Source organism: Saccopteryx bilineata, chromosome 1 (assembly GCF_036850765.1).
Source record: "Saccopteryx bilineata isolate mSacBil1 chromosome 1, mSacBil1_pri_phased_curated, whole genome shotgun sequence".
Taxonomy (NCBI): Eukaryota; Metazoa; Chordata; class Mammalia; order Chiroptera; family Emballonuridae; genus Saccopteryx; species Saccopteryx bilineata.
This window is the reverse complement of record NC_089490.1, coordinates 360,744,227-360,763,023: the sequence shown is the minus strand read 5'-3', so window position 1 is coordinate 360,763,023 and position 18,797 is coordinate 360,744,227. Positions and strand designations below refer to the sequence as shown.

The 18,797-nt window shown below is 41.8% G+C and overlaps 1 protein-coding gene and 1 pseudogene across 1 annotated transcript in view; one reads left to right on the top strand and one right to left on the bottom strand.

The window, feature by feature from the left end:
- SPON1 (spondin 1) overlaps positions 1–18,797 on the bottom strand; it is a 328,021-nt gene that overhangs the window by 258,336 nt on the left and 50,888 nt on the right. The gene's annotated exons all lie outside the window — the stretch shown is intronic.
- LOC136321437 (U2 spliceosomal RNA) lies at positions 9,086–9,202 on the top strand (annotated as a pseudogene).

Below are 18,797 nucleotides of genomic sequence, written 5' to 3'. Positions count from 1 at the left end.
GAAGGAAGCTAGAATTTATGGAACTACGTGCCAGGACTTTTAAACATGATCTTGTTGAATCAGCAGAACAACCCGCTGAAATAGGTACGTATACATATTATGATCCTATGATGCAGAGAAGGAAACTGAGGTTCAGCATACTTACAGGATTTCCTGAGGAACACACAGCTCCCCTAATAGAGCCAATATTCTACCCAAATCTCAAATCCCAGGCTGTCTGCTCTACCACACCATCTCCCTTCACTAAGCATGTTCATTCTTTCCAACTAAAACATCCTGAGAATAAACAACAATATATGAGTAAGCAATGATTAAGATATAAAAGCGAGAAAAGGCTGTTTTCCAAGAGCACATTTGAAGCCTCCATTTACCTGTGCTAATTGCAATATCTTAACAACAAGCTGTTCTTAAATATTCATTAAGCTGGATCCCCTAAGGGCCTGTACTTGAGAGCTCAGTTGGCTGGTATTCTGAATTCCTAAATGTACTTGAAAATAACCAAATGTCTTTTCTCCCAAAGAGAGAATGTCTTTTCTATAGTTTAGATTGGTAACCAATTCAAAATGACTCTCCGTTCCATTAGTGCTTTTTTTGCTTTTTCTTTTATTCTTCCAAACCATAAGGTCAAACTTCAACAGTGTCACAAGCTGAGCCCCCTGCTGGGCGCTCATTCTGGATGTGTGCTGTGAAAAGAACAATCCTGCCTTCCATAGTAGAAACAACAATCAAGGCTTGCACAAAAGACAGGCTTCTGGTCAAGAAGGCGTAGGTAAATGAAGTATTTGCATGTTCCCACAACCACATCGAAATTACAGCTAAAGTACAGAACAACCATTATTCAGAACTGCCTAAAATCTAGCTGAATTAAAGTCCTACAACTAAGGATATAAAGAAGAAGCCATCTTGAGACTGGTGGGAGGGGTGGAGGCATGGAAAGGGCTGGTCCCACCCCCAAGTGTGGCAGATAAAAATCAGGAGGGATATCTCAGCTGCAAAGATCCTCCATGAGGAATGAGAGGTCCCAGTCACACACCAGGGCTCCCAGCCTAGGATTCTGTTGGAATCCATGGGAGTCCGAAAGGCCAGAGTAACAGGCTTTATTGAAAGAAAGAAAGGAACCCTGCAGGGCACTTCTCCTGGGGGAGAAGAGCACCAGTTACAGACTAGGGGCGAGTTATATAGTGTTTGGGAGAGCCTGAGGGGATACTGAGGCAAAAGTCTTGGTATGTCCAGAATGCTCCTCCTAGGGGGCTTGGAGCATGTGGGTGTTGAATCAAAAGTCCTGGTGTGTCCGGAGCCCCTCCTTGGGGCGGCTTCTCAGCTTTTTGGAATTCCTCTGTCTCAGGGGCGATAGCCCAGTAAGAGTGAGGTCTGACAGATAAGCGGAACATCAAGAGGGCAGTTTGGAATTCATGTATCTATCAGATTCCAGTGCTGAAAGAAGTCCCCATAAATTATGGCTGTGAAAACCAGTGGGGATTGTGGCTGAGTGAGACAGAGAACTGTTGGAGTCCCAGGCAGTTCCTTTTTTTTTTTTAATAATTTTATTTTTTTTAATGGGGTGACATCAATAAATCAGGATACATATATTCAAAGATAACAAGTCCAGGTTATCTTGTCGTTCAATTATGTTGCATACCCACCACCCAAAGTCAGATTGTCCTCTGTCACCTTCTATCTTGTTTTCTTTGTGCCCCTCCCCACCCCCTATCCCTCTCCCATTCTCCACAGCCTCTCCAACATTTGCTATTACCTGTCTTGCTAATAACAGCTAATCGAACAGGTGTGAGGTGGTATCTCATTGCCGTTTTGATTTGCAAAAATAATGTGATGTATTTTTTTAAATTATTCATTTTAGAGAGGAGAGGGAGAAATAGAGAGAGAGAGGAGAGACAGAAAGAGAGAGAAGGGGGAGGAGCTGGAAGCATCAACTCCCATATGTGCCTTGACCAGGCAAGCCCAGGGTTTTGAACCGGCGACCTCAGCATTTCCAGGTCGATGCTTTTATCCACTGCGCCACCACAGGTCGGGCTAAAATTTTTTTTTTTTTTTTAATTTTATTTCCTAGAGGTGAACTAAAGGTTAAGGGTTGAGAGAACCTATATAAGGATAAGGGTTGAAATAACTAAGGACAGGGGGGAAAAATGGATAACTGGCAACCTCTGTGCTTCTGGAAGATAATCTAACCAACTGAGCCATCCAGCCAAGGCAATAGCTGTTTTTTTAATTTTGGCTTTTCAATTGGAATTGCTTTCTGAAGGTCGAAACAAAACCTTTTAAAGGTTTCATTAAAGAAGAGCCTGAACTCATTTAGCTCAGAAGATAATGCATACTTCCTCCCTCCAACTCAAATCTTAGGTGTTCTTAGACAACTAAGAATCTTTGTGGAAGTGTCAGAGGGAATAACTCACAATGTGCAGGAGCCCCACAGAGAATTCCCCCTTGACTGTAATTAAATAATTGACTTGTCTGGGGACATGACTCTGAGTCCTCATGGCTATACTAGACAACTGGGGAGAGAAACCAAGATATGTAAGAGGGTTTGAGAGAACTTGGAAGGTAACATTCCCTTGAAGCTCAAACCACAATCAATGCACTTTCACCCACCACACAATATCCCAAGAAATTTGTTCAGACTCTACAGATCTCAAAATAAAGCTAAAATTAACATGGGAAATCATGCCTACAAGGCCAGGCACTCCCAGACCCCTGCCTTATCAATGCCACCATGGCTGTTGTTCTCACAAGGCCTCCCCTGTTTGATTAAACATTTCTTCGGTTTGAGGCCCAAGGATTCAAGGGAATGGGATGTTAGAAAGCCTCTGGGAATGGGAGGGTGACAAATCTTTCCGTGCACTGGTAGTTATGTCAACTTGGTCTGCTACTTTTCTGGAAATTCCAGAAATTAATGAAGGAACAAGGAGTCGAGTCCTTATCCCTGAAGTCAAGTACTGCCCTGCTAAGCCTCCTTATGCATCTTGAGGAGTGGGAATGGGAGAGACGAGAGATGGACTAGCAAGCTCACTTGCTCAAGACAAAAGGTTGGAGAGGAAGGAGATCCTGTTGGTGAGTTTAGAGATGAAAGATGGTTCCTAGACAAGACTGGGGACGAGTTGCTCAGAAAGGCTAGCTGATTCTGGGAACCCATGACCAAAGCAGCTCACTATAAACTGGGAAAAATGAGGATGCCTGTTTTCTCCCATACTTTCCTCTATTCTGTTCAAGATGGGAACCCTCACCCCCCCCACACACACACACACCTTCCTCAATATTCACCCTTAGGATGCATCCTCAAGAACTGGTCAAGCCTGATCTGTGGTGGTGCAGTGGATAAAGTGTCAACCTGTAATGATGAGGTCGACGGTTCAAAACCCGGGGCTTGCCTGGTCAAGGCACTTATGGGAGTTGATGCTTCCTGCTCCTCCCCCCTTCTCTCTCTTTATCTCCCTCCTCTCTAAAATGAATAATAAAGTCATAAAAAAAATAACTGGTTAAAATTTTATCCCCAAATATAATATTAAAGAGGCTATTATTTTGCAAAACAGCCTGGACCCAGTATGAATAGGGCACTGGAGAGGTTTGACTAGTTAATGGCACCATTAATTTCAGTACTGTCTTACAGCTAGACCTGTTTTGCTAGTCCCAAGGAAATCAACAGAGTTTCCATAGATCTAAGCTTTTATGGCTCTCAAGAATGACTCTCAGCTATAAACTAGATCTTTCTGTAATTGCTACAGAGCTTCAAAGAAAAATGTATCCAGATGGGAAAATATTTTCAAAAATGGGTGAATGAATTTGTCAGTCCTTTGCAAACATTTGGGTGGCAACTCAATTCTTGAGATATTAAAAACAACTGTCCTTATTTTACAAACAAAGTCTTTATAGGGTCAGAGTTGTGGCTCCAAAACCAATTCAAACTCCCCCAAATCTTATCTGGGCCATCTTTTAAAATACAAGTTTCTGGGAGGTAATCCTTATTGAAAAGAAAGAAAAAAGACCTTAGCCATCTGAGCAGATCAAATTGATTTCAACTGTTAAATATTAATTGCTAGACAAGTCTTAACTTCACCTATGTTTGGCCTTTTTATTACAGAGAAGCTAGAAAATCCGTTAATGAGTGTCTTATATTTTATTAGAAAGATGTCTCTTAAAAGTAAGTGTGTGTTTGCCAGTCAAGGAGCCTATGCCTCTGGAAGTTATGAAATGCATTTGCCACTCAAAAGGATGTGAATTGCTTACTTTTTAGCTGCCACTAAAAATGAGGTTAAGATGCTTGTTGATCAAAAGTAAGCTAATACAATGTTGGAGCTTAGTTCTTTTCCACTCTGTTAAAAGGATAAGGATTTTCCTTTTGCTTTCTATTTTTCTCCTTACCAGATCCTTCCAGAATCTGGATTCTTATTTTTATGCCAATATGTTTATTTGCATGAATCCAATAAGAATCTGATCTCTTTATAATAGGACACATAGAACCAGTTTCCAATTGTGGCTTTATTAACCAGGACTTTGACTGGAATGTCATAATTGAGAGAGACATGCCTAGACTCTGCATGTCACCAGAAAGCTTTAAGGAATTGAGATTGACTTTGAAAGCCAATAAAGTCTCTTGGAGAAATGACCTGGTATCTTGCTCATTCAATATGATTCATTGAAGTCTTTCCAGGTAAGAAATGAAGGTGGCTTTCCTGGGAGATGGCAAGGGAGGAACCTGAAGACATTTGAGGGGACGTGGAGAACTTGAGGAGTTCACCAAAACCTATAGGTATTGCAGGCAAAGCCTGGTGGCAACTGTGTGGCTTGGCTTCTTTGCCCTGATGGGCTAATTAAAGCATAATCTAGAGATTCCTTATGAAGATTCCAGCAAAGCCGATTTAACAAAACCAATGTGATCGACTGCTATTCTTGCTGTGTTTCTGCAAATAATCAGGTCAAATTGAAACTGGACTTAATGCAGTAAATGGGCTAGTCTTAATTTGGCTCTTTGATAAAAATGAGGTTGGTTTTTAGGGAGAAAAATTGTGTATTAATACACTCTATACACAGTTGTGGATATTAGACTCTAGTTTAGTAATTTGTCTTTTCACCTATGAACTAAACTAGATTCTGAATTTTTCTAGTTTTCTTTTTTTTTTCTTTTTTTCTTTTTTTGCATTTTTATGAAGCTGGAAACAGGGAGAGACAGTCAAACAGACTCCCGCATGCACCCGACCAGGATCCACCCGGCACGCCCACCAGGGGGCGATGCTCCGCCCACCCTGGGCGTCGCCATGTTGTGACCATAGCCACTCTAGCGCCTGAGGCAGAGGCCACAGAGCCATCCCCAGCGCCCGGCATCTTTGCTCCAATAGAGCCTTGGCTGAGGGAGGGGAAGAGAGAGACAGAGAGGAAGGCGCGGCGGAGGGGTGGAGAAGAAATGGGCGCTGCTTCTGTGTGTCCTGGCCGGGAATTGAACCTGGGTCCTCCGCACGCTAGGCCAACGCTCTACCGCTGAGCCAACCGGCCAGGGCCCTTTTCAAGTTTTCTTAATAGTTGGCTATAACTCTCCAAACTAATGTTTCATTTTTCTCTCATCCTTTGACTAGGAATTATTGAAAACTAAAACTTTTTTCCCCCTTCCATTGGACCATTCATCATAATTGTCATTCTAGCTTTTGACTCAGTAATACTGAGATTTGTAACACAGTTTTTCTCTACCGGGTACAAGCCCTCCTCGTACTCAGGGAATTCCATCCCTAGAAACCATTGCAAATGTCTTCCGTGCCCAGGCCTCATTGTCTCTCTGATAGAAAGCAAGGATCTCTTGGCTCTGAAGGAACATGTTACCCCTCTTCAGCAGGAAGCAGCTACAGAAGAGACCCTATGCCCTTCTTCCCTGAAAGATCCTTGAGGGAGAAAAGTGGTAGGCAGTTAGATGTGAGCAGAGCAACAACCAGAAGCCAGGCACAGAGGATCACCAGGGCGGGAAGCCCCAAGTACCATGGGCAAAACTGGGAAAACAAGGATCTTGTCCTTAGCATAACCTTTCCTCCAATGGCATGTTGCTTGTCATGAGGGTTAGACCCCCCTAGCAGGGGAGTGAACAGGGGCTGAAAAATAGCCCTTACGCATTCACCCCTAGGAATAACATCTAGGCCTCATTTGTGTTTCAGCTCTAAGCCCAGAAAAGCAGCAAAACTAGATAAACAATGCCATGGCTGACCTCAGGACCAACTGCGTTGACTATGTCCTCCTTGCCCTGACACCAACTCATGGGTGGAGACCATAACCTTGAAAGGACACACCTGTAAAGCTGATGAATATTCTACGGAAGTCCTCCCTGAGACCTCTCCTAAAATCTCTACCTTTAAAAGCCTTTAGGACAGAGTACCAGCTTCCTTCTGGGAGCATGCCTACCCTTTTCTCCTCCTCCTCCTCTTCTTCCTACCAGGCCTGTTTTCCTTGCCTGTTTCTCCTAAACTCTAGGGATCCCATGAGACTAGCAAGCAGGGGAGCAGTGGGCAGCGGCAGCTTGTTCTGGGCTAACCCCTGAACCTGTCTCCAAGGCCCCCTTTCTTCCTACATGGGCAATAAATTCCTTTACTTTCTGTAAAAAAAAAAAAAAAAAAAAAAAAAAAAAAAAAAAGTTTATCACCAACATACCAGTATTATCTAAAATGTTAAAGGGTCTTCTTTAATAAGAAAAAATTTTAAACAATAAAATGACAATAAATACATATCTATAAAAATTAAATCTAAAGAAACAAAATAAATGAACAAGCAGGACAGAAACAGACTCATAGATACAGAGAACATTTTCATGGTTGCCACATGGGAGTAGAGTCGAGGGGTTAGATAAAGAAGGTGAAGAGTTTAAGAATTACAAATTGGGGTATATTCCTAAAAGTGGGATAGCTGGGTCAAAAGGCAGTTCGATTTTCAATTTTTTGAGAAATTTCCATACTGTTTTCCACAAAAGCTGCGCCAGTCTGCATTCCCACCAGCAGTGCAGGAGGGTTCCCTTTTCTCCACATCCTCGCCAGCACTTATTCTGTGTTGTTTTGTTGATGAGCGCCATTCTGACCGGTGTGAGGTGATATCTCATTGTGGTTTTAAGTTGCATTTCTCTAATGATTAGTGATGTTGAGCATTTTTTCATATGCCTATTGGCCATCTGTGTGTCCTCTTTGGAGAAGTGTCTATTCATTTCTTGTGCCCATTTTTTGATTGGATTGTTTGTCTTCCTGGTGTTGAGATTTACAAGTTCTTTATAAATTTTGGTTATTAACCCTTTATCAGACGTACTGTCAAATATGTTCTCCCATTGTGTAGTTTGTCTTTTTATTCTGTTCTTATTGTCTTTGGTTGTGCAAAAGCTTTTTAGTTTGATATAGTCCTATTTGTTTATCCTGTCTTTTATTTCACTTGTCCGTGGAGATAAATCAGCAAATATATTACTGCGAGAGATGTCAAAAGTGTCTGTCAGAGGACGAGTGGATTAAAAAGCTTTGGTACATATATACTATGGAATACTACTCAGCCATAAGAAATGATGACATCGGATCATTTACAATAACATGGATGGACCTTGGTAACATTATACAGAGTGAAATAAGTAAATCAGAAAAAAACAGGAACTGCATTATTCCATACGTAGATGGGACATAAAAGTGAGACTCAGAGACATGGACAAGAATGTGATGGTAACAGGGGGTGATGTGGAGGGTGGGGAGGGGGCAAGGAAAGAGAGAGAAGGGGTGGGGGAAAGGGAAGGGCACAAAGAAAACCAGATAGAAGGTTACAGAAGACAATTTGACTTTGGGTGAGGGGTATGCAACATAATCAAATGTCAAAATAATCTGGAGATGTTTTCTCAGAACATATGTACCCTGCTTTATCAATGTCACTGCATTAAAATTAATAAAAAAAATTTTTAAATTATAAATTGGTAGTTACAGAATAGTCATGGAGATGTAAAGTACAGCATAGAGATAAAGTCTGTAATATTAAAATAGCTATGCATGGAACCAGATAGCCTATTTTATCAGGATGATCACTTAGTAGGTTATATACTCACTAATCACAGGGGTATGCACCTGAAACTAATATAATATTATATGTCAACTCTAAATGAAAAATAAAAATGATTTTTAAAAAAGCCTTAGGGCAATGGAAGACATGGATGAGTTAATTATGCTCCTATTCCCTTTGTTCTTTACAAATAAAGGGCCTGGGTGATCAATGAGCTTCAGAAATGTAAGTCCTGGTACATAAGAGAAATGGGTTTCTTAGAGACCCAATGTCCTTTCCCAGAAACTTCATTTATATCAGAAATATCCACACTGTGGGGTTCCTGGAGGAAGGAACCAACACCAGAGCAGGAACTGGGAGACACAGGTTCTAGGGAGACATGGGAAACTCAACCTTTCTGGGCATTCACGCACTCATGTAAAATGATTCAATGCCACCCAAACCCCCGCAGTTCTAAAATACATGGCTGTACTATCAGATGCAGCCAGCTTGGGAAGGGCTGCACAGAAGCAGCGACTGGATTCCAGTGCTTCCGGGCCTGCTTTTCTCTCATGCTGTCCCCATTCTGGAAAATTGCAGTGTCCATGCTGATGACTGATAGGCAGCCCTCAGCTTGAGTTCCTCCTCCCTGAGGTCACCCTGGGCCTCGTCAGTACTGGACTGCTACATCCTTGAAATTTTGGAATAGGCAACATCCTCCTAAACACAACTTCCTAATTTTTATTCATTCATTCAACAAATATTTATCACCTGTCTGCAATGAGCCAGATACTGTGATATACCATTGTGAACAAAACTAAAATGGTGCCTGCCTTCATGTGGCTTATAGTCAGCCAGGTGAATTGGACATTAAAATACCTTCGTTTTAAAGGTAAGAAATACAGAAATGTATAAAGTAAAAAGTGAATTGTTTCCATGATTCCACCTCCCACAAAAAAAGTACTGTTTAACTGTCAGATCATATTATCTTGCTATTCTGTAACTTCACTTTTTTCTCTTAACATCTAAACAGCTCTATTTCCATACCTATAGATCTACCATATATTTTTAGTGTGGCATAATAATATATGCTAGACATATCGCTTCTTGGCCTTTTGGCTAAGATCAAGTGTAGTATCTGTTCTTATCAGCTTAATATATGCTAGACATATTCTATGTGTTTCATTTGTATCGATTTCCTTGATTCTCACCATCTCTTGATATATTAGTACTGAAATTCATTCTCTGGCTAAGGAACAGCTGGAGACAGTGTCCCAGAAAGCTGAGGTCAAGCAGTTGGTAAAGGGTGAACGAGAATTTAAGCCCTGACTGTCAAATTCCAGAACTTCAGCTTTTAGCCACTGTGCCTAATATTCCACTGCCAAATTATGCCCTCATTTCTTTTAATTAATCCTGCATGATAGACATTTAGATCAGTTACCCTCTTCCCCTTTTTTTTGCTATCATAAACAAGGCAGCAATCAACAAACACCCTTGTACCTACTACATCAGCCTACATTTGTTTAATTCTTCCTATTGGATTAAATCCTAGAATAGAAATTTCCGAGTTAAGGGGTATGAGCATTTTAAATTTTGATACACACTGCCAAATCAATAGAAATGTTGGATGAATTTGCATTTTCACCAACTGCATATGGTAGAGATGCCATTCTCCTCTCAACCGTTGGCACCACCGAATCTGCTCTGGCAATGGCCAGTGTGACCTCCTCACTTCTAAATCTGACAGCTCTTTACAGATTCATTTTGCTCAAAGCTCTGCCACATGAACTGCTGCAGACACGCCCTCCAGGAAACTCTTCCTGGGCTTTTCATGGCACTCTCTCCCGCTCTCCTCTCCTCCTATTTTGTTGCCACCCCTCTTCCCTATATGAATGCCATGCATCCATGGAGTCCTGGGTTCTCCTTTTTCTTCTTCATGCTCTAAATACCCATGTTCCCTTGTGTAGCAGGTTTTCTTTTTTTTTTTTTTAACTAGTAATTACGTTTTAAATTTTTTAAATTTATTTATTCATTTTTTCTAGAGAGAGTGACAGAGAGAGAGAGAGAGAGAGAGAAAGGGGGGAGGAGCAGGAAGCAACAACTCCGATATGTGCCTTGACCAGACAAGTGCAGGGTTTTGAACCAGTGACCTCAGTGTTCCAGGTCAATGTTTTATCCACTGCACCACCACAGGTCAGGCTATAGCAGACTTTCTTAATTGCAGGCCCTACAGTCGTTGTTAAAAGAACCCTGATTTTGTTCAAGGCTTAAAATGTGCAGCCCCAAAGGATGTATCATGAACTGTCTAAGGCAGGGGTCCCCAAACTACGGCCCGCGGGCCACATGCGGCCCCTTGAGGCCATTTATCCAGCCCCTGCCGCACTTCTGGAAGGGGCACCTCTTTCATTGGTGGCCCTGGAGTACTGTATGTGGTGGCGTGGGCAAAGCATGGCATCGCTCACGTACAGTACTACTTCCGGGATGCACGCGTCATGGCTCCGGAAGCGTGTCACATCACTTGTTACAGCTAGCAGTGACAAATATGGAACTGGACATTGACCATCTCATTAGCCAAAAGCAGGCCCATAGTTTCCATTGAAATATTGGTCAGTTTGTTGATTTAAATTCATTGGTTCTTTATTTTAAATACTATATTTGTTCCCGTTTTGTTTTTTTACTTTAAAATAAGATATGTGCAGTGTGCATAGGGATTTGTTCATAGTTTTTTTTTTTGTTTTTTTTTTAAATTACCTATTCTTTATTAGCACCATGAAGTAATATTCACTCATTAAGCCTCCCTAAGTTTTTTTTTTTTATTGATTTTTTTTAGAGAGAGAGGAGAGAGAGAGACAGAGAGAGAGAGAGAAGGGGGAGGAGCAGGAAGCATCAACTCCCATATGTGCCTTGACCAGGCAAGCCCAAGGTTTCGAACCGGTGACCTCAGTGTTCCAGGTCGACGCTTTATCCCACTGCGCCACCACAGGTCAGGCCCATAGTTTTTTTTATAGTCCAGCCCTCCAACATTCTGAGGAACAGTGAACTGGCCCCCTGTGTAAAATGTTTGGAGATCCCTGGTCTAAGGTAATCATGGCTGTCCTGTTCCCCTTCCATGAGCTACAGGTGCCCATGTAACCCAGTTGACACAGGGGGCACTTTGCTCAGGAGCTTCTGGGATTTTCTTGTCTAATAAAAAAATAGAGATCTTGAGGGGAGCGTTTATTTCCCACAAACCTAGGTATTTGGAACATTGTTGGTGAGGATGAGATACTTTGAGTTAGAGCAACTGTTTTATGGGCCAGGAGAGGAAGGCCAGCTGAATCATAGAACCACCTGTCCAGTCTTCTGACATCAGTGAGCTGTTGAAAGAATGCTGAAACCACTGACATCCAAACTCCTTATTCAACAATACAATAACCCAGTGCTGTTCTCAAAGTGTGCGCCAGGGCGCAATGGTGCACCCTAGAAGATTTCCAGGTGCGCCCTATGGTATTCCAGAGAAATATGTGCCTGTTGGCAACCAAAAAACCAACAGGGTTTTTGGAGTTTAGATTTTTGGGGGACAGAGGTGTGGGGAATTGGCTGTAAGCTGACAGTGCCCAACCCCCCACCTCACTTGCCTGATTAGGTTGCAAAAAGCCGTTAAACTGTGGTTCTGGATTGTTTACATTACCCCCCATGTTCCCCGGAAAGACTGGAGACAAGTTTCTTCTATCCTTTGGTGTAAAGTTAAGATGATATGTATGCTGGGGGTTTTCTACACTCAACACAAGAATAAAAAGAGGAATTTTTCAATGTATTGACAAGAAAATGAGAGTTTGCCTTTCAAATATATGCCCAAATATTGAAGAAATCGCTAGGACACATCAGGCTCATGTTTCTCATAAACACAAGAATGGAAAAACTTAACACATTAGTCCTTAGTCCTGGGACCTGTCGAATTTACTAAATCTTACTAAGAATGTATCTATATATATAAAAAGATAACTTTTTTGTCATTTTTTATTTTTAACCCCTCTTTTGTATGAATTCTAAAAAGCATAACTCAAAAAAATGTAACATAAAAATGTTTTTAATGTCAGAAGAAATTTAATTTTGTCGTATTTATTTTACTTAATTACCATAAAAGCACGCTTGGACTTTATATTTTTTTCTCTAATATTTGACTTAATTATTATAGCATAGTTCTCAGAAATTTGTATATAATGCGCTTACAATTATTTGTAGGCTTTTAAATGCGCCTCAACTTCAAAATGTTTGAGAACCACTGCAATAACCTATGAGAAGAACCTCAAATGGGTTTTCTGTTTCTTATAGCCAAATACTTCCTAACAATAGATACATAATGGTCATCTTAGCCTACTACTCTACCTTGATTGTGCCAACCCAGCTGTCTCTTGAGCCTCATAGCTATATACGATGATAATAATAATAATTAACTACGATAATAAATATTCTTTAAGAACCTGTTATGAGCTAAGAATTGTTCTAAGTGATATATATACACACACACACATATCATTTAAACATCACTACAACTTAATGCTAAAGAACTATTAGTATTCTCATTTTATTAATAAGAAAACTGAGGCACAGAGAGATTAAGTAACATGACTAAGGTCATAGATCCCCTAAGGCCACCCTAGAATTCAAATTGAGCAATACGGTTTCAAGGTTCCTATGCCCAAATATGAAGTGATACTTCCTCTCAGCTACTTGGATAACTAAAGAGACTTTGAATTTAACATGTCTCAAATGGAGCCCACCCTCTTTCTCCCTCATAAGTGGGCTCTTCCTTCAAACTCCCCCTCTTGGTCATGGCTCCTAGGACCTGTGCTTCTCTCTTCTCATTCACATCTATTCAGTTACCACATGCTGACAATTCTGCCTTCGGAACATATTCCAAACTATTCTGCTGTCCTAGCTTACAGTAAGTGCCCAATGGACCCTGGCTGCTATTACCAGGCTCTTTACGAGTGAGCTGCTCCTGCAGTCTCCTCTTTCACCGTCCAAAATTCCAGCCCACTGGACTCGCCTGACCTACTGCAACTAGAGTTTTGGTGAAGGTCTTCCAAAGGGAAGAAGAATTTGTCACCCCAAGATATGCCTTCTGGAATATTGATTTTAAGATGGTTATTTTTAAGTAACAAAAGACTCAGGAAAAATCTTTTATCTTTCTCCTAAGTGCCTAAAAGGAATTTACCATATTTTTCACTCTATAAGATGCAGCTTTTCCCCCCAAAAGTGGAGGGAAAATGCCCGTGCATCTTATGAAGCAAAAAATACAGTATTTTATTAAATATTTTAACACACTATTTGGTTCAGAATATTTTTTTTCTTACTTTCCTCCTTAAAACCCTGGGTGTGTCTTATGGTCAGGTGCGTCTTATGGAGCAAAAAATATGGTAAATAGTGGACCTGTTCCAGAAAGGAAGAGATCATCACAGATTACTAGTTTATTATAAACTTGTGTGTGATATACAGGGAAGAACCTAGCAAGGTTCATTTGTTCAAAGTCCTCTCTGGGTCCCAATGTTAAAGATGGCCCAGCAAACGTTTATTTACCAAACATTTGCTTTTCCATGTCCATGTGAATTGCCTTCCTGCCCTGTGAAGTCCCAAACTACACCCCCCACCCCCTTTCTCCTCAGCTCCAGATGGTGTATAAGCTTCAACTGCCCAGTGCCTCCTGGGGTTTCATATTCTTACGGTGCACCGGAAGGCCCATCTGTAATCAATTTTGGACATTTTCTCCTGTTAATCTGTCTCATGTAAATATGATTATTAGCCCTGCCAGAAGAACTTAGAAAGGTGGGAGGAAAACTATTTTTCATGCACCTACATTTCCATTTGAGTGTATAATTTTGGAAATATTTGGAAAAGCAGCATGGCCCTGTGAGATGTGCTTGGCCTTGCCACTTCCTGGCTTGGTACCTTAGGAAAGTCACTCAACTTCTGATTCTTTATCTGTAAAATTTGGATAAGAACCCAGTTCTGTCAACATCACAGGGCTATCACGGAGCTCAAATGAGAGTGAGCATAAACAGAATTACCATGCTAAATTCTCTAGAAATGGAAGGTGCTTTGTGCAAAAGGATCAGTCCATATTCAACCCAGGAAAGAAAGAAGAGAGGTTTTATTCACAGATTACTTAATAAAACTAATGAAAGCAAGCAAAATTTAAAATCCCTTAGTTGATACTTGATCTAGAAACAATAATACTAATATAAAAAAAAAACAAAACACATTGACACTGATTTTTTTTTTTTTTTGTATTTTTCTGAAGTTGGAAACAGGGAGGCAGTCAGACAGACTAACGCATGCGCCCGACCGGGATCCACCCAGCATGCCCATCAGGGGGCGATGCTCTGCCCATCTGGGGCGTCGCTCTGTTGCAACCAGAGCCAGTCTAGCATCTGAGGCAGAGGCCATAGAGCCATCCTCAGCGCCCGGGGCCAACTTTGCTCCAATGGAGCCTTGGCTGTGGGAGGGGAAGAAAGAGACAGAGAGGAAGGAGAGGGGGAGGGGTGGAGAAGATGGGTGCTTCTCCTGTGTGCCCTGGCCGGGAATCGAACCCAGGCCTCCTGCACACCAGGCTGATGCTTTACCACTGAGCCAACCGGCCAGGGCCTTGACACTGATTTTTAAAATCAATTTATTTCATTATTTGGCTCTCCCTATTTACTAAAGGAATGAGATATTTTTCTTGTTGTGTTTGACTAATTTTTATTTGTGACCTTATTGGTTTTCTAATTTCTTTTTTTTTAACAAATGAGAGGCAGGAAGGCAGAGAGACAAATTCCCTCATGCACCCTACTGGGATCCACCCAGCAACCCCCATCTGGGGCCGCTGCTCTGCTGCTCAGCAACCAAACTATTTTAGCACCTGAGGCAAAGCCATGGAGCCATCCTCAGTGCCTGGGGCCAACTTGCTCATTGAGCCATGACTGCAAGAGGGGAAGAGAGCGAGAGAAAGGGAGATGGGGGGATGAAAGGGGGGAGGGGTGGTGAAGTAAATGGTCACCTCTCCTGTGTGCCCTGACCAGGAATAGAACCCAGAACTTCCACATGCTGGGCAGACATTCTACCACTGAGCCAAGTAGCCAGGGCCTGGTTTTTAACTCAATAAAAATGTTTTAATGAAACAATATCATTATTTCAGGGCCTTGGATCCTCATACTTGGCTATTCAAGTCTCAACTTGAAAAATGATTGTAATATTTTCATTAATAATTAATATCTGGAGAGTAAAATTAACTTACCATCTGGACATAAGAAAATACAACCTATGCCAGGAGGGCCACTGCCAATGAAAATGGGCTTGACACCAGCACTGACACCTGCAAAAATCTCCCTCAATACCAGCAATCCATGGGCACTTGAAAAGGGGGTGTAAAGATTGCTTTCAAAGTCGTAATGCCCTGTGTCCGTTCTGGAAGCAAAAGTCTGAGCTGCTGTCAGCTACTGTACAATGCACACAGGTCTTACTGGCTAAAGGAGGCGACTCGCACTAGGCGAGTGATCAAGTGTTGCCTGAATTGAAATGAAAAAAAAAATGGCATATTACCATCTGTGGAGATTAAACCGATTGAGTGAGTCAAGCTTCCTTTCTTTCCCAATTTAAGTCCCCAAAGCACTACTAAAACGATCATTTTAAAATTCTATTTAAAAAGGATTAATTTTAGATTAAACTAGATATAAGCTATCTTAAATTCTTTTTGAACAAGATTGGGTATATATTTCTCTTTTAATGTGAGTATAAAAATATAACAGGAAAAAAAAACCTACTACTCTGAAAACTTAACTTTAAAGCACCCATTAGCAATAAGTGAACAGTATGTTCATTTGACTACTAATCAAATTTAGATAAAATATAACCAACGCCATAATTATATGGGCACTTTTTGAAACAGAATGAATGAAGAATAAGTTGACTGGTATTTTTATACGTGTCTACCTTGATGCATATACTTTTGCCTTCTTGCTGAACACAGCACAACAGACAGAACAGTAGTGTCTGGAGCTGCTGAGTCCTTCCCCTTTGTTTTCTTCCCCTCCCCCACAAAGAAATTTAAAAACAATCATTGCCAAGACTTTATGACCCCAGCGGCTAACTTATCAACTGCCCAGTCCTCAGAGGCTATTGCATTTGATCCATGAGAAGGAAAGACAGTGGCCTGACACCTCAGAGGTCCCTCCTGGAGTCCTGCCAGCGTGGACTTTTCCCCAGCCTGCTGTGAACGATTCACTTAAGGCAAGTAAAATCAGTGGTGACTCAGAGTTTTGCATATTTCCCAAGAGGTATCCCCAAGACCCTGCCCCCCTGATTCACTGCATCTAGGCAGCATGACTTGCTCCACTCCTAACGAGAGCTGTTGCTAAACAGCCAACATGGATACACAGTGAGGTGTTCTTTTGTTCTTTGGTAATGGAAACATAAAACCTTTATTATTGAGCTTAATTTTACCCATATCGTAAGTGTCCATCAACCAAGTCTGTGAAACATCAATTTACAAATTATCAAAAACTTTAAGCATATTCTTACCCTTTAATATACTAATTCCATTTCTGGGAAAACATTGTAATGAAATAATCCAACACATAAGAAAAGCTTTTCTGGTTAATGAATTTTTTTTCTAGTATTTATAATGGTGAAACCAGGAAATAATCTTTGAGCTACACTTTAATAGGGAAAGGTTAAGTGAACTATTTTTTTTGCCTATTAAAAATGATGTCTACTCAGAATTCTGTTTCTTTTAAAAATTTACTATATAGATGTACAAGTGAATATGTGTGTGACACATGCCTGTAAAAATGCATTTTGATTTGGTAATAGAAAAAAGGGTAAAAATAATGTCTATGGACACTAACAGTAACATTCATAAAATGAAAAATTTTAATTTCAATACTTATATCTTTTTGTTTTACAATAAGCATGTGTTATTGTATAATTAAACTAAAACTTCTAAGAGCTTTTTTTTTTTTTATTACAGAGACAGAGTCAGAGAGAGGGATAGACAGACAGGAACGGAGAGATGAGAAGCATCAATCACCCGTTCTTCACTGCGACACCCCAGTTGTTCATTGATTGCTTTCTCATATGTGCCTTGACCGCGGGCCCCCAGCAGACCGAGCAACCCCTTGCTCGAGCCAGCAACCCTGGGTCAAAGCTGGTGAGCTTTTTACTCAAACCAGATGAGCCTGCGCTCAAGCCAGCGTCCTTGGGGTCCCGAACCTGGGTCCTCGGCATCGTAGTCCAACGCTCCATCCACTGCGCCACCGTTCAGTCAGGCTCTAAGAGCTTTTTTAAAAAGACCAAAGTCACACATCTGTGTGAGTTGAGGCAGGCCTCTAACCTGGTCCCTAGGAGAGGTCCCCTGTGTTTTGTGTCCCTCGGTTTACAATTAAAGACATGGCAGGTGTTTCTTCTTTTTCTCCGACAGACACATTATGAAGTTGTGAGTGTCCGGTGTTGGGGATTCCTGTCACCTCCCATGCACATGGTCGCCCCAGCTTACCCTTCTTCCTCACTGCGACAGGACACAGCATCTGACCCCTCTCCTCCCAAACTCCAGATAGTCTCCACCAACTGATCAGAATTGACATCCAAGACTCAACCTGCCACAATTCCTTGAATCTTAGACGCCATTGAATGTAAGAGGCGTCGATGATGCAGTATCAGTTTATCTGGGGAGAAGGGATCCTACATTTCACGTGTATATCAGTTGTAAGGTGCACTCCAGTTTCTGACTACAATGTTAAAAACGGGCAATTTAGAACCTATGGAATGCTGCTGTTGCCTTCCCTGGTCAGTGGCAGCCTGTCTTTTCTTTTCCCATCCGTGACATTCTGTGCTTGCTGACATCTCACTTACTGTTAAGAAGCCACAGCCCAGGCAGAAGTCACTGGGCTGGGCCCACTAAGTCCACTTAGCATGGGCTTCTGGGACTGCCTGGGGCTGTCTTCCAGCCTGCAACTTATTCTGAAGGGGGAGCAGGAACCTCAGGCGAGGTTGGAGCAAACTCATTCAGTAACGTGTGCGAGATTCCATTTGGTGGATGCTGTTACAAACAGACTCACAGGGAAAAGATGTAAGAAATACCAGACTACAGTCATCGGGGACCAATTTGTGCAGGAACAAGTCACACCTCCCCAATAAGGCAGGGTACAAAAACAGACATATTTAATATTTAATAACTAAGGAAGGGGACATCAAATACAGCTATTTTTGGTTCAACAAACACTTATTAATCAACCACTAAGAACTAAATTTTTTGCTGGGCCTGAGGATTCCAACATGATTAAAACATGCTTTGTCCTCAAGGGGCTTGCCGTCTAGAAGGCTGAGGCAAAGAGGTGAGAACAAAAGGGAAATTCACCTGAACCAAGGACAATGGAAGCCTCGGGAGGGCATGGATTCTATTGGGAGCTGGGATGGGGGCACAGGAGAGACTTCACAGAGAAAGTGACCCTGAGCTGAGTCTCAAAGAGCAGTGAGCATTTGCCGGATCGACGAGAGAATGGGTTCCTTGTACCTGCTTACAGGGCTGCAGCGCGTGGAAGGTGCGCATAGGGAAAAGAAGCCTCCTCCCCTTGCACACAGGATAAATGTGGCCTGTGTTTCCACAGTGAGAAAATGCTTGGCACCACTAAGTTGTTCTACGAGGGAGCAGGTGTTAGTCTGGTTTCCAGATGTATCTCACCAGGGTCAAGAGCTGACCCACATGTGGGGCCACAGGAAACACTGCTGTGGCATGGCATCAATCTCCCTATCTGGGGCCCTGTGGCCCCAGGTGACATGCCAGGGTGAGTGTG